Here is a 14,288-nt window from a genome sequence, read left to right as displayed (position 1 = left end):
CTACCCCCTTCCCCGGATTGATGAGAGTTTAGAAGCCTTGTCCGGCAGCAAGTTTTTCAGTACCCTGGATATGATGAGCGGGTATTGGCAGGTACCTCTCTCTGCCGAGGCCCAGGAACGGTCAGCATTCACCACACGCAGTGGATTATGGAGATGGAAGGTGCTTCCCTTTGGGCTGACCTCCGCTCCGGCTACCTTCCAGCGGCTAATGGAACGCGTCCTCCAAGGGCTACACTGGAAAACTTTGCTGCTATACCTAGACGACATCATCGTCATGTCGGCAGACTTCTCTAGTCATGTAACTAGGCTGGCAGAGGTGTTGGAACGATTGAGGCAAGCAGGGTTAAAATTGAAGCCCTCTAAATGCAGTCTGTTCCAGACCCAAGTCAAGTACCTGGGCCACATAGTCAGCGACACTGGAGTGGCTACCGACCCTGAGAAGATTCAGGCCATCAGTGAATGGGCAGCACCACAGGATGCGACTCAGTTAAGATCGTATTTGGGTACCACTGGGTACTACCACCGATACGTACCTGACTACGCCTCGATCGCCAAACCTCTCACCTTGTTGACAAGCGAGGGGGTCCCCTGGAAGTGGGAGGAAGATGAACAGGAAGCTTTCCTTAAGCTCAAGTGGTCACTGACGCACGCTCCAGTACTGGCATACCCTGATCCCTCTTTACCCTACGTACTCGATACCGATGCTAGTAACGTAGGGACCGGGGCTGTGTTATCCCAGGTCCAGCAAGGCAAGGAGCGACCTATAGCCTACTATAGCAAAACCCTCTCCCCCGCCGAACGCAACTACTGCGTGACTAGAAGAGAGCTGCTGGCAGTCGTGCTAGCTGTCCGACATTTCCGGCCATACCTATATGGCAGAGAGTTTACTATCCGGACAGATCATGCCTCCTTGGTTTGGCTGCACCGGAAAAAGGAACCCTCTTGCCAGGTGGCCCGGTGGCTGGAGAGCCTAGCCGAGCACAAGTATCGAATCATCCATCGAAAAGGCGTTAAGCACGGTAACGCCGATGGGTTGAGTCGACAACAGTGCATCGACTGCCGGCAGTGTGCTGCCATTGAGAAGCGGGATCGGGGGCCAACTAGGTCACAAGTGTGTGACTCGCTAGTACCCCCAGGGACAAATCGGAAAACTACCGCACCAGTGGACCAAGTTCTAGTACAACCACCAAGAGGTACGGGAGGACCCAGTCCTAGCGCCCACCAGTTGGACGAAGACGAATGGCCTCGACTACCCAGCAGCAGACATACATCAGGGCCCAGCCTCCCGATTCCCACACCAGCCGGCCAAGTTCCAGTACGGCTGCCATGCGGTGCGGGGTCACCCGGAGTGTTGGACAACCCCCTCAGAAAGTCTCAAAACCCTCGGTTACGGGCCATCAAGGTGGCAGGTGAGCCAGGACTCGTTGTGGAGACTGACAAAGTTGCAGTACAATCAGACGCTAGAGCCACGAGTTTAGATCTCTCACCGCCAGCTGCCCCAAAGGTCCCGGAAATGTTGACAGTAGTGCAAACCTCACTAGATGAAGTACGAGCATTGCAACAGAGACCCGCTACCGACCTAGGGATAATTTACCAGGCCGTCAGGAACCGGAAGAGGATCGAAGAGGCCGTATTACAAGTAGGCAGCCCCGAGTTGCAGCGGTTGGCCCGGATGTTCCATCAGCTCCAGATTGACGAATCAGGTGTATTGACCCTTCATCTCATTCAGAATGGGCGAGAAAGGGTGGTGGTGGTATGCCCCCAAACTCTGCGACAGGAGATTCTGTGGAAGGCCCACGAACAAACTCACTGCGGTGTGGAAAGGACCCTGAAGCGCGTCCAGCTGGATTGGTACTGGCCGGGCATGACTGGAGATATCAGGAGGGCAGTTCTCTCCTGTGAAGTTTGCCAGCGGGCTAAGACGGGAAAGGCCCGGACCTCCGGGAATCGACAACGGCTGTACGCCGGGAGGCCATGGCAACGTCTAGCCGTAGATTTAGTGGGACCTCTACCTCAGACACCTCGAGGAAATAGCTGGGTGTTGGTACTCACTGACCATTTCACCCGGTGGTCGGATGCCTTAGCTATCCCTGACGCTACAGCCCCAACGGTGGCCCAAGTCTTGGATGAAAGAGTATTCAGTTACTTCGGTCTGCCCGAAATTATCCACACCGACCAGGGGAGCCAATTCGAGTCCTCTTTGTTTCAAGAGCTATGTGACTTGTGGGGAGTCGACAAATCTAGGACCACTCCGTACCACCCCGAAGGAAATGGTGTGGTTGAAAGAAACAATCGAGTATTGGGTGACTCCCTACGAGCACTTTTACTGGGCAGAGGACAAGAGGACTGGGATCAATTATTGCCACAGATCATGCGGACGCTGCGAGGGCTACCGCACTCCGCCACTAAGGAAACACCAAATTATTTGATGTTGGGTCGAGAGCTTCGTCTTCCTGACCAATTGCTGCATGGAAATAGGTTGGAATCATTTACGAGCACACACGAGTATGTCCAGACTGTTCACGACCGGTTGATACAAGCTCATACTCTCCTCCGAGATAGACAGAAGGAAATTGTATCAACCGATGTGAGAGAGCCTCCGCTGTTCAATGAGGGTGACCTCGTATGGTTGCTAAGCAAGCGGCGAAGAAAAGGGGAAAATCCGAAATTAGCGGCCAAGTATGTGGGGCCCTATCGCGTACTAAGGAGTCACGAAAATCATACGTACGAAATAGAAAGATATGGACAGCGATCCACTCAGGCCGAAGGAAGATTAAGGCTCTGTTGCCCTAGCCCGGTGCAACAAGGACGAGCCCCAGCTGAAGTCGAACCTGCCCGACGTCCCAACATGAGAGGTTACCCCCGGAGACGAGTACCACGAGAAAACGGTAATCCAGATGCCCTTATTTCCGAATCACTTCTGCCTAGTCGATTAATAGATTTACCAATACCACAATCGCCGGGAAGATTGGAACCACCTCGGCTCCCCAGCGAAGATTTTTTGGTCTCTCCAGGTGAACACAACTCTAACTCGAGGGCTGGCCTCGACACTGGCTGCGAGTTGGCGACCGAAGAAGCAAGAGCTACGGGGAATGAAGGAGTCCAGGCTAGTACCACTGGGGCCGGAAACACCACGCGGCCCCAACGAATAAGAAAGCCCCCTGCGTATCTAGCGGATTACGACACCAGTACTGTCCAATCAGGAGAAGCCAGAAGGGGTCAAGGTCAGAGGGCGGCCATTTTGGAAACCAAAGAAAGCGCGCTCATTGCTTGTTATCAGCTCGACACACACACACACACACACACACACACACACACACACACACACATATTTACACCCTCCAGCCATGGAAGTGACCAAGGAGACCATTAAGGAAGCTTCTCCAATTACCGGAGCCTTGCCCCTACTATCGGAGTTAGTGATTCCATTGGAACTACACCCGGCTCCCAATGAAACGTTGGATGGTATGGATTCCGACTCGATGAAGGAAGATTCCTCCCCGAACTCTCGCCTGCCGACCAAGTGGGTCTCAGAGGAGACGACCAGGAAAATAATGAAGTTATGTCAGGAAGACGGTGTCCACTGTCCGTTGTGCCAACAATCATTATCCACCCCTCGACGGCGCCGGATTCACATTGCACAACATTTTATGAGGTTCTTTTCAAATGCAGGAGAAATTCGACCTCGAGGGACACAATCGCCAAGCACCAATCAAGGATGAAGGACGTGGAGATCCGGAAAGCCCACGGTGGAACGGGCGTTAAGATCTACGAGGTCGACCGCGCCAGCTATCCCGCATGGAGCAAGAGGGTCCGATTGGTCAACCCCCCCGGCCTTCGAGAAACCTATGCCCTATGGTCCGGTTAAGATGAAGCCACCTGTGAGGAGAGGACCGCAGGCACCCTTTCTCTCTCCCCCGAAGGAAAAGCGGATAGATCAGAAATGTAGTCCGCTCAAAAAGGGGAGACCCATACCTGCTCCCAGGAAGACGCTAACGACGGTCGGGAGCATCCAGAGCCGACTGGGAGATGTCCGACCCCGAGCCACGGTGGACGCCCTTCGAGAGGAGGCCTCTAGCCTCAGACGGACGGCCCGTCGCCTGGAAGAGTTGGCCAATCGGATGTCGACCAAGTGAAAGATTGCGACCCGAATCCCGTTAAAGACATTGACTATCTCTATTTTGTGGTGTGTTCTAGTTTGTTTGTGTTTTCTTTTATTATTTTATTCTTTTTTTTGGTTTTTTTTTTATTATAGCCGATTGTCGTCTATAGGGGCGGCGTGTGTGGTGGAACACTAAGTTGCTATCCTTCTTGTATAATTTCTAACTGGAGTTATGTTCCCTTTTTATCCTTTTGTAACCACGCCCCTAAAGGAGGCTGGTCCTTGCATCTCATTTACATAATTTAATGTACTTAAGGCAGGGCCTCGGCTCTTTATGTTCGTTCAATATATGCAGTGCATTTGGAACCATACTCTTTCTGCTACCTTGCGTGATATCAGAACCACCCCAAGCATATAGCTATCTCCAAAGACCTAGTCTATGGACTGTGCTGTGGGGATAAACTCGTAAAAACACTGTCGACCTCGTCGACCTCCGGTCGACCTTGTCGACCTAGTATAAAACCCCTCGGGGTGCAATCCCTTGTGTAAGGTGGTTAATGTTGACTGGTGGAGTAAGCCGACCTAGTCGCCTCCGCGTGTTGGTCACGGGAAACCAGTACACAGCCCCTGTGAAGGGTGAATGCAGACCGGTAGAGTAAGCCGACCTAGTCGCCTCTACGTGTTGGTCGCAGGAACCAACACAATATGCAATGCTAAATAGCTTATCTACCTTTCAGAAAAGACTGATATTATTTTTAAAGCTGGATTTAGATATTAATAGATTTTAAAACAGCCATCTCTATTATTCTAAATCGGTCTAAACATCTCTACGTAACTTCTGTTCCTAAAAAGCTAGGTTACGTCAAGTATTTATGGGCGGAGCTTGTTATGCCGATCGTGTTGTTTTCGAGACCGATATTAAAACGCTATAAAAAATCCTTCATTACTCTGAAAGTTAGTGGCCTAATCTTTATTTTGATTACAAAATCGGAATCAGCATGTCTGATTTACCTAGTAAATACGATAAAAGTTGTTCGTAGCAGTTATGGTTTAACATTTCCAGAAGCGACTAGGTGCTGCCTTTTTTTGTACCCACTGTGTCTCTTGAATTTAACCAAGCTTTCTGGTTTTGGAAGTCTCTAGTTGAAAGACCTGTTAAATGTAATCTCGTTAAGCTCCATTTTATAAAGGCATCGCCAGTGACATTATGTTCTTTCATTGTGTCTATATGCCTACTAAAGACAGAGGGTAACGTGACATGACGTCTCAGCAGTTTGATGACGATGAAGGTCTTAGCTTAAGCCCTCTTTTACACTTGTATGAGGACGGTGAACCGTCTACTCAGCGTCTTGACAGCGGCAGCCAATCCGGAAACCCTGAAATATCAGGTAAGAGTCATGCTTGATGTTCTGGAGTGTTTTAGTTACTGATAACATTGAGGATTATGTCGGTAATCCAGCATTGGAGAATCTCAAAGAGTTTTCTAGACTTACATTAAAGGTGGCCCTGGTAGTTGCTTCAAATCTTTTTGCTCATTTGATTTTGTGGATATCTTCATGTTACAGATAATTTTGTAATAATTATATATAATTATATTCGATTCAATGCATTTTCATATTATACGATTTTATGTAATTTACCCAGTCTATAAATGCTGTATATAATACACTGAATGTTAGCCAGCTAAGTGTAAGGTACTGTAGATAAGCTCTTGAGAATCAAGTTCTTGGCAGGGACTTCTCCCTATTTTTGTCTATGAAGGATTTGCTTAACCATTCTATTGGCAAATAGGTAAGAAATGAAGTTGAGCAACTACATGTACCATAGTTGCTTAAATTTCATTTCTTTTCATTTTAAAAGTCAGCGGACTTTGCTGTTTTGGTTGTTATGATATTGTTACATCGCTGAGCTTTCTGCCTTCCTCAGCAATTTTTTATCTCACTAAACGCTGAGATTTTAGCAACAATTCTAATAATTTGATATAAATGATAATTCTTATCCTTAACCTGTACGCATTCACTTTTAACATATCAATAATGTATACATGGTTTTTTTGTAGTTAATCTGTACAATGTCGCTGAAGAATTGCAAGAGAGATCTGCGGGTTCCTGTAAGTATTTTGAGTTTATTTACTACATGTACTTTGCTTAATGAAACTTTTACCTTCAGCAACCTACCGTCTTGCTGACTAAGGACTCGCTGTAATATCTGAACCTACCGTCTTGCTGACTAAGGACTCGCTGTAATATCTGAACCTACCATCTTGCTGACTAAGGACTCGCTGTAATATCTGAACCTACCATCTTGCTGACTAAGGACTCGCTGTAATATCTGAACCTACCGTCTTGCTGACTAAGGACTCGCTGTAATATCTGAACCTACCATCTTGCTGACTAAAGACTCGCTGTAATATCTGAACCTACCGTCTTGCTGACTAAGGACTCGCTACCTACCGTCTTGCTGACTAAGGACTCGCTGTAATATCTGAATCTACCGTCTTGCTGACTAAGGACTCGCTGTAATATCTGAACCTACCATCTTGCTGACTAAGGACTCGCTGTAATATCTGAACCTACCGTCTTGCTGACTAAGGACTCGCTGTAATATCTGAACCTACCGTCTTGCTGACTAAGGACTCGCTGTAATATCTGAACCTACCGTCTTGCTGACTAAGGACTCGCTACCTACCGTCTTGCTGACAAAGGACTCGCTACCTACCGTCTTGCTGACAAAGGACTCGCTACCAACCGTCTTGCTGACTAAGGACTCGCTGTAATATCTGAACCTACCATCTTGCTGACTAAGGACTCGCTGTAATATCTGAATCTACCGTCTTGCTGACTAAGGACTCGCTGTAATATCTGAACCTACCGTCTTGCTGACTAAGGACTCGCTGTAATATCTGAACCTACCGTCTTGCTGACAAAGGACTCGCTACCAACCGTCTTGCTGACTAAGGACTCGCTGTAATATCTGAAGGACATGATATGTATTAAAATTGAAACCTTATTTAACAATCTGCTATATATACATGTATATGATAATAATAAATATGACAATAACAATGTGTTTTTTTGATAATTATTTACGCTGTTTACACTCATTCAGCATATTCAGACTAGTCTTGTGTACAATTCTGCCCATTTTGACCTTTTAGGAGTTTATATCATTGAAGCTAAATTGCATAGACAGATGTTCCATAGATATAACCTAAAGTTCTCTAATTGTGATCTCTCTCTAGCTTTGTTTATCTTTATCTCTCTATGTCTTCATCTCTCTCTTGCTGCCAGTGCAACGATGACTGTCTTATGGTTTAGACGTTATCTCTAACTTCCATGCAGCTCTGTTTTCCACCTTCTTTTCCCATCTGTTTGTGTCTAGTTCCCTCAAATTCATGTTATGCTTTGCTACATCTTTGTATCTCAGCCTGGGTCTTTCTGATTCTTCTTTCCTTTGCGGAGTTGAAATATAATAGTTGTCTTGGTATTCACTCCTCTATATCCTGTGCACATGTCTAAGCCATCTTAGGCCTTTCTCTAATGCTGTTACGCATAGGTTAAATCGCAGTGTGAGAGGTTTGCTAAATTGTAGCTATGCTAAAAATCATGTTATAGCTCACATAATATACAACGCTTAAAGATGTCAATGACATTTTCAGTGTCACAAAAATGTTAAATGTGTTTCTGGTTATTGTAGCCTGGCTGACAAGTACTAGTGATGACACATTTCACTTACCAGGTACGCTATAGAAGTATGATAGCCTTCTATGTCTATGTTTCTATAGTGCAAGTGTTTACGCACTTACATAGTTTTGATGATCAGTAGGTGTCCTTATGAAAAACTCAACAGTGAAATAACATAAGCTACACTAGTAACTCAAACCAAAGATCACTGTTAGAGTTCTTATCAAAGTAGACTATCCTCTTACTATGTTGAACTCACGTTGCAGACACACGAGGGCAAACTGAAACAGCACTTTCACAAGGAGACCAAACTGTGGTTCACTCCAATAGAACACTAATCCCCGCTGTGATTCCATTGGTCTCTTCTATACCTTTGCCTTTAGGCTTAGGCACTAATGGTAACCTACACATCGTATCATGAGAGATTTGTGGTCAAATTAGCGTGAGAACTGATTTATTATGTTTAGTTAAATAATTGTATATTTATTCTGAAGAAAATGCGGCAAAATATCTACTTAAACTCATCCCTCACAGTTTGGGAATAATTTAATTAATAATTTAATAATAAATTTATTCAAAATTGGTAGAAGAGGTGAAGGAAATCCAATTATGTCAAATCCCCAACTTTTTTTGTAACTTTAGCAATTTTGTTTAGGAAACTTTTACTTTTTATGACTTGGTGATCATGTGACTGAAACGAGATGGTTACATTATGGTTATATCCATTTATCAGGTGTGTAGTTATTAGTTCTCATATAAACATTTTAAAATGTGACTTCATTAGAAACGTAGAGACGTCAAAGACTTCTGTAGAACACATTGACCAGAGAGCTCTGACTGTACGATTTTTGATAGAATTCACTTGAAACTATAATACAGTCAGTCATGAGAAACTTGACTCACACTGAAACCACAGATAAACAGTCATAAAGAGAGTTTGTGAACTATGGGTACTCATGAAATACAATACACTGACAGTGATGGTATTTTAAACAACAGACACAATAATATTACAGCATAATGTTGTAAAGGGTCCACAGTGATCCTTTACTTCTCCGCACGAGTGAGAACCAGCCGGTTTAAGTCTGCAGTAATAAACATATTTGTACAATATTAGATCACAGTAAAAGTATTCACAGTGCACATACATATCGTATCGTAGCTCCAGATTCGAATGCACCAGCTACGTTCTCGAGGGTCTGTATATATATGTGAGGGGCCTGCCCCTTCAGCTCTGAACCAGCTGGCTCTTTCTCTTCCGACCAGATTGGCTCGGTTGCTCTCGGTCCACCTTGGCTGGCTCGTTGTCTTCTCTCCCAGGGTTTTGCCCTCTTGGTCTGACTGAGCCAAGTTAGTAATCAGCTGGTGTCCTCCTAGCTAAGCCAGGGGCCGAAATGGAGCCAGCCGATGACTGTCACAATACATCAATAATCTATCAATCTAATAAAAGCCAGTATTTTGTAATGTGCAGAAATTCATGTACACAGGAAGATAACTCTAAAAATCCTACAAAATATACTACATTCTCTGTTTCAGAAAGTGAAGGCATAAGCGGCTCTTTTAAATTAAGAAACTACCAGGTGGAGATAAGTAAGAATATACTCAAATTTGACAATGATGTCATTATACTTCCTACGGGAACTGGAAAAACAGCTGTAGCCTTTGGAATGATAGAAAAGCATCTGGCGACAACAGGTAAGAGAGTTGTTGTCTCTTGTCTTAAATGGACAAAACGGGTACATAGTGATATTGAGTGCCCAACCACAGTAATATATGTAGTTGCTTAGGGGAGTGAAGGTGTAAATGATAGTTGGTAGATAAAACTAGTTCTATAGCACAACAAAAGAAATCTATGACAATAGAAGTCCAATGTTTCAAACTAGTTACCCATCATTTTCTGAATTCGGTATATTTTAGATTTAAAAAAGTTTCCAAATCAAATAGGGTACCTCCTTCCACAGAATTTTAGTGTGGTTACTTGATTATTCTATATAGTTTATTATTTCTAATTTATTAATTTATCATTACTATATTAGTACTAATAAATTACAAATATAGTAGTTTTTATTAATAGTTTTTTAAATTATTATTACTAATATACTAGTTTATTATTAATTCATTAATTTTGTATTTCTAATATAATAGTTTATTACTAATAAGTCATTAATTTATTGTCAGTAATTTATCAATTAATAATTACAGATGATCCAAGAGTGAAGATACTATTTTTGACTCCAAAGGTAGTGCTATGTGAACAGCAGCTGGAGGTGATCAAATTACACCTGAAGCCAGAGTGGGCTGACAAGGTGACCTTTTTTAGACCTTTGAAGTTATAGAGGTTTTTTAGTAACTACAAATACAAATTACTAAATCTGAGGCTGTTTATAGGAGCATGGCTACAATTTCTAACTAGTCTTCATCTAGGACAGGACTAGGACAGTAACATATTCCTGGTATGAATTTCTGTTCGCAAGCTATCTCCAATAATATAATTGTTTTAATGTTCATTCCTTGGTATATTCTGTGAGTATCACAACTCTTCTTTGTAAGCTTATTGATAGAAAAGCCGGATGGAAAAAATGAATTTTTTGGGGGTGCTGGGAATTTTTTACGGTTTGAAACCCATATCTTTGTTTTTTACTCAGGTCACATGTTGTTGGACATTATATAATAAAAAATGATTTTAATTGAGTGAAACCATTGAGCATTTTAGGTCAAAAACAGTCAAAATCTGGTTTTTCAATATTTAATTTGCAGAAAGAATAACAAAATCTAGGTCATCTCTAGTTTTGATTTTTACTTGTTTAAAAATAATTAAAAATTATTTCCAATTGCTCTGGTCATTGTTGTTTTGCTTTCAGCTTGATGTATTCATCTTTTGCACTTAGTAATTCTACATTGATCAGTAAAAACAGGAACTTTTAAAATTAGAATTTTGTTAAGTACATCTGTGTGAAATACAATGCATTTAAGCTACTAGTGTTGATAGATACTGCCATTGCATATCAACCTGTTAGCAGTAATTTTTAAATCAAAATTAGACATTTTTAGGTGAAAAAGTCAATTTTTAAGGTCAAAATTTTGGTCTCTACTTATTAGTAAATAAAAATTCACCTTTGGTTGTTGATGAAATACTACAGTGTCGAAAACTGACCGGTGGAGATGTGGACAGCATGGATGACTTAGAAAGAATTCTCACTGGAAGTGAATGGAAAGTGATAGTTGCTACACCTCAAACTGTGTTAAACTACTTCTTGGCTTTTAGGTAAGCAGTCTCAGCATTTCAGAATATTTATCTTTGCTTTTTGTCAGCTCATCATCAGGGCCCACAAACTGGCTCTTTGTTAAACTTAATGCTAAAAAATTATATTTAATGGCAGTTTTATGCTTGAAACTTTGTTTAGTTGACTTCAAAGTCTACAAAACAAACTGTGAATCTATGATATGAGTTTGTTCATTGCTACACCAAACAGTCTAGACAAACTTTATATAATAATACATAATAAATATATAATAATAATATATGCATAATACCAAATATAATTCTGCCCTCTACAGGAAATATGCTTCTAATACAGTTTCAACAAAAATATTATTGCTAGCTCCTCTTAATATCTGTTCTCTCAACAGAAAAAGGTATTTCGTTTTTCATTTTAAATGCTATATTATATCAAAAGATTTAATTGACTTGATTAATTAATTTGAGTCCTGTTTTATGATTCTTGTATGGCAAAATTTGGAAAAGTTTTCTGGCCAAAATGAAATGATTGCCAATAAAATATTAAAAAAATACATTAAAAGATTTAACAATTTTTTGGTGAATTTTTACAACTTTTTTAAAAATTTAACTCGCACTGGAAAAACAGGTTATGACATAAGTTTTATTTCAACTCAATCTACTGCTTTTTAAACAAGTTTTAGTCATTTGGAAGTACAATTTAAACTAAAATCAATTATTACTTGACTTTTTATGACATGCTAATATACGACATATCAAATATTGCATACTTTATTTTACGAAAGTTTTAGTGTGTTCTGCAGATGGTGCTTTGAACAGCCAGCCAGTGCTGTTACATCATTATTGTTTATTTTTTTAGCTCGAGCACCATCAAACAGTTTTCTCTCATAGTGTTTGATGAGTGTCACAATGCGAAGGGTAGGAACCCATACAATCGCCTACTCTTTCAATACATGGATGAGAAGTATGCCAATAACAAGTCTCGAATTGGCATGCCGCAGGTAAGTATGTTTGTTCAATGATTTTATCATAATTATTATGTATTATGTCAATTATAGGTTTCAAAATCTTTCATGGTTTGTGTCCTTATTTTTACAGGGCAGTTACAGGTTTTCAATTCATTTTAACTTTGTGATATGAACAAATTGCATATCGCTTCTAACAAATATTATGGAAATATCATCGCTAGATGCTTTAATAATCATCTACCTAATATCCATTTTCTTAGCAGAGACAGACATTTTAAACACTATTGATCAAAACACTTACTTAATTTTATTAGCTAACTGTTGCCCTTTTTTGTTTTATGATTCTTGTGTGGCATAATTCGGAATTCTGTTTGGAATGAAAGTATTGCCAATAAAGCAATATGTGACCTCTCATGTGAAAATCAACCAAAATGAGGGATTTTCAGATTTTTAGTTAGTAACACAGCCAGATGCAGAATTTTGTGGAGCATTTAAAGCATTTTGAATTTTTGAGTTAGCTTAAGTAGTTCATGAGATATTGCAAATTTTTGGAAGGCGCGTCAGCCAAAACTCCCAAAATCTGAAATGGAGAAAATCGCGAATAAAGACGCGACGCACAGAAATAGGTTGTTTACGTTAGGTTCTCCTTGGATACGGCCATTTGTATTTCACTGACTGAGGTGAAACTTGGTCTATAGGGTAAGTAAGCATGCTGAAACAGCTGGTCTACATCATTTTAAGGCCAGGACAACAGAAGACTGGTAAACCCTGCTCTCAAATTTAAAAAAATTGTCATTTTTACGCATCCGTACTTTACACTAACCGCACATTAGGAATAAGATGAGAAGCTCCTAGGTATATCACCACTAACTGATAGGCTTCAGGATTTAACATCACATCTGAAATCCATACTGAGGTTTATTTTGCCAAAACACTGAGTGTAAAAAACACAAGGGGTATCAGACCCAAAACCATGATTACATTCCTACTCACATCTGACTCAGAAAAAGGCTAAAATTCATGCTATGATCACGGTCTACGTCTTTTACCATGAGGCTTCAGGCAAACTAAACCCTCAGTGCCAAGACGGCAACATTCTCGAATGTTAGTATGCAAGTATTCTTGGCGGTCGTAGTCTAAACCTTCAGGTTTTATCACATTCGGCAGTCCATTGATACCTTCGAGTCTTACTTCATGGCAGGGAAGTCTAGATACGTCTGAACTTTTACTTTTCCTAAACAAAACAAAAACATGGCTGTGCATCAAAGTGACCCTGGTAGCATGGTTAGCAAACAGTACACACAACAATTTATTAGAATAACCTGTCATCGTACCGGGGTAAGCTTGGCTGATAGAAAACTTGTGAAAGCTCTTAATTCCTTTAATTTAGAATTAAATCCTTAAATTCCTTTAAATTAAAATTAAACTCCTTTAATTTAGAATTTCCTTTAATTCATAATTAATTTAGAACAAAATCTAAAGAATGAGCTAATGAGGTGATTGGCAACGGATTCTGACTCTGAGACACTTTTACGAGTAATAGACTTAGTGGCCTAGTGATCGTGTGACGAAGGGATTGGTTGCTCATGCCATAGGATTAATGTCAGCAGGCAAAAAAGTAAACACACAAGCATTGACCCATTGAATAAGTCATGTGGCAACTGGCAATCCATTATGAGCGAAAACACACTTAACTCAGGCCAGTGAGTACGACTGATCACTGAGTCATGTATTGCATGATGTAATTTTATGTGACTCAGGGAGGCATACAATGGGCCAGCAACTAGTAGGCTACTACACCTATACTATTACTACCAAAAATGAACAGGGTTGATCAGAAAAAATTCAATAAGACCCACCATGATATTTAAAGTTGCATCTAGGCTTTTTTCTGATCTTCTCCTTATGCTCGTAAGGTTTTGTGGTGTTTCCATCATCCACACAAGTAGAAATTCGGCCCATGATAATCAAATCTAACTCTGTCTTTGAAATTCCTTTATTGTAAGTCAGCTGACTGAAAATCAGATTTATATCAAATTTTTTGATGTAGTCACACTTGCAACTGAAGCTAATAGGTTCATCAGGCACCATAGGATGAGTTGGTAAGCTGGCAGCAGGTGATTCTGAGTCATTAACCGGAATACTATACGAGTGAATAACAGTTAATCCTTCGGTAGGTTCAACATCGTCTTCTTCATCGTTAATAAATTCGAGCATCCGAGCTTGCAGGTAATCAGTAACATGAAAATCTGTATCTCTAGACATTGTTTCTTCATATTCAGCATCAATATCATCGA

This window comes from Watersipora subatra, chromosome 5, assembly GCF_963576615.1.
Source record: "Watersipora subatra chromosome 5, tzWatSuba1.1, whole genome shotgun sequence".
In the NCBI taxonomy this organism is placed as follows: domain Eukaryota; kingdom Metazoa; phylum Bryozoa; class Gymnolaemata; order Cheilostomatida; family Watersiporidae; genus Watersipora; species Watersipora subatra.
The sequence above is the reverse complement of the archived record's forward strand: the minus strand, read 5'-3'. Positions refer to the sequence as shown.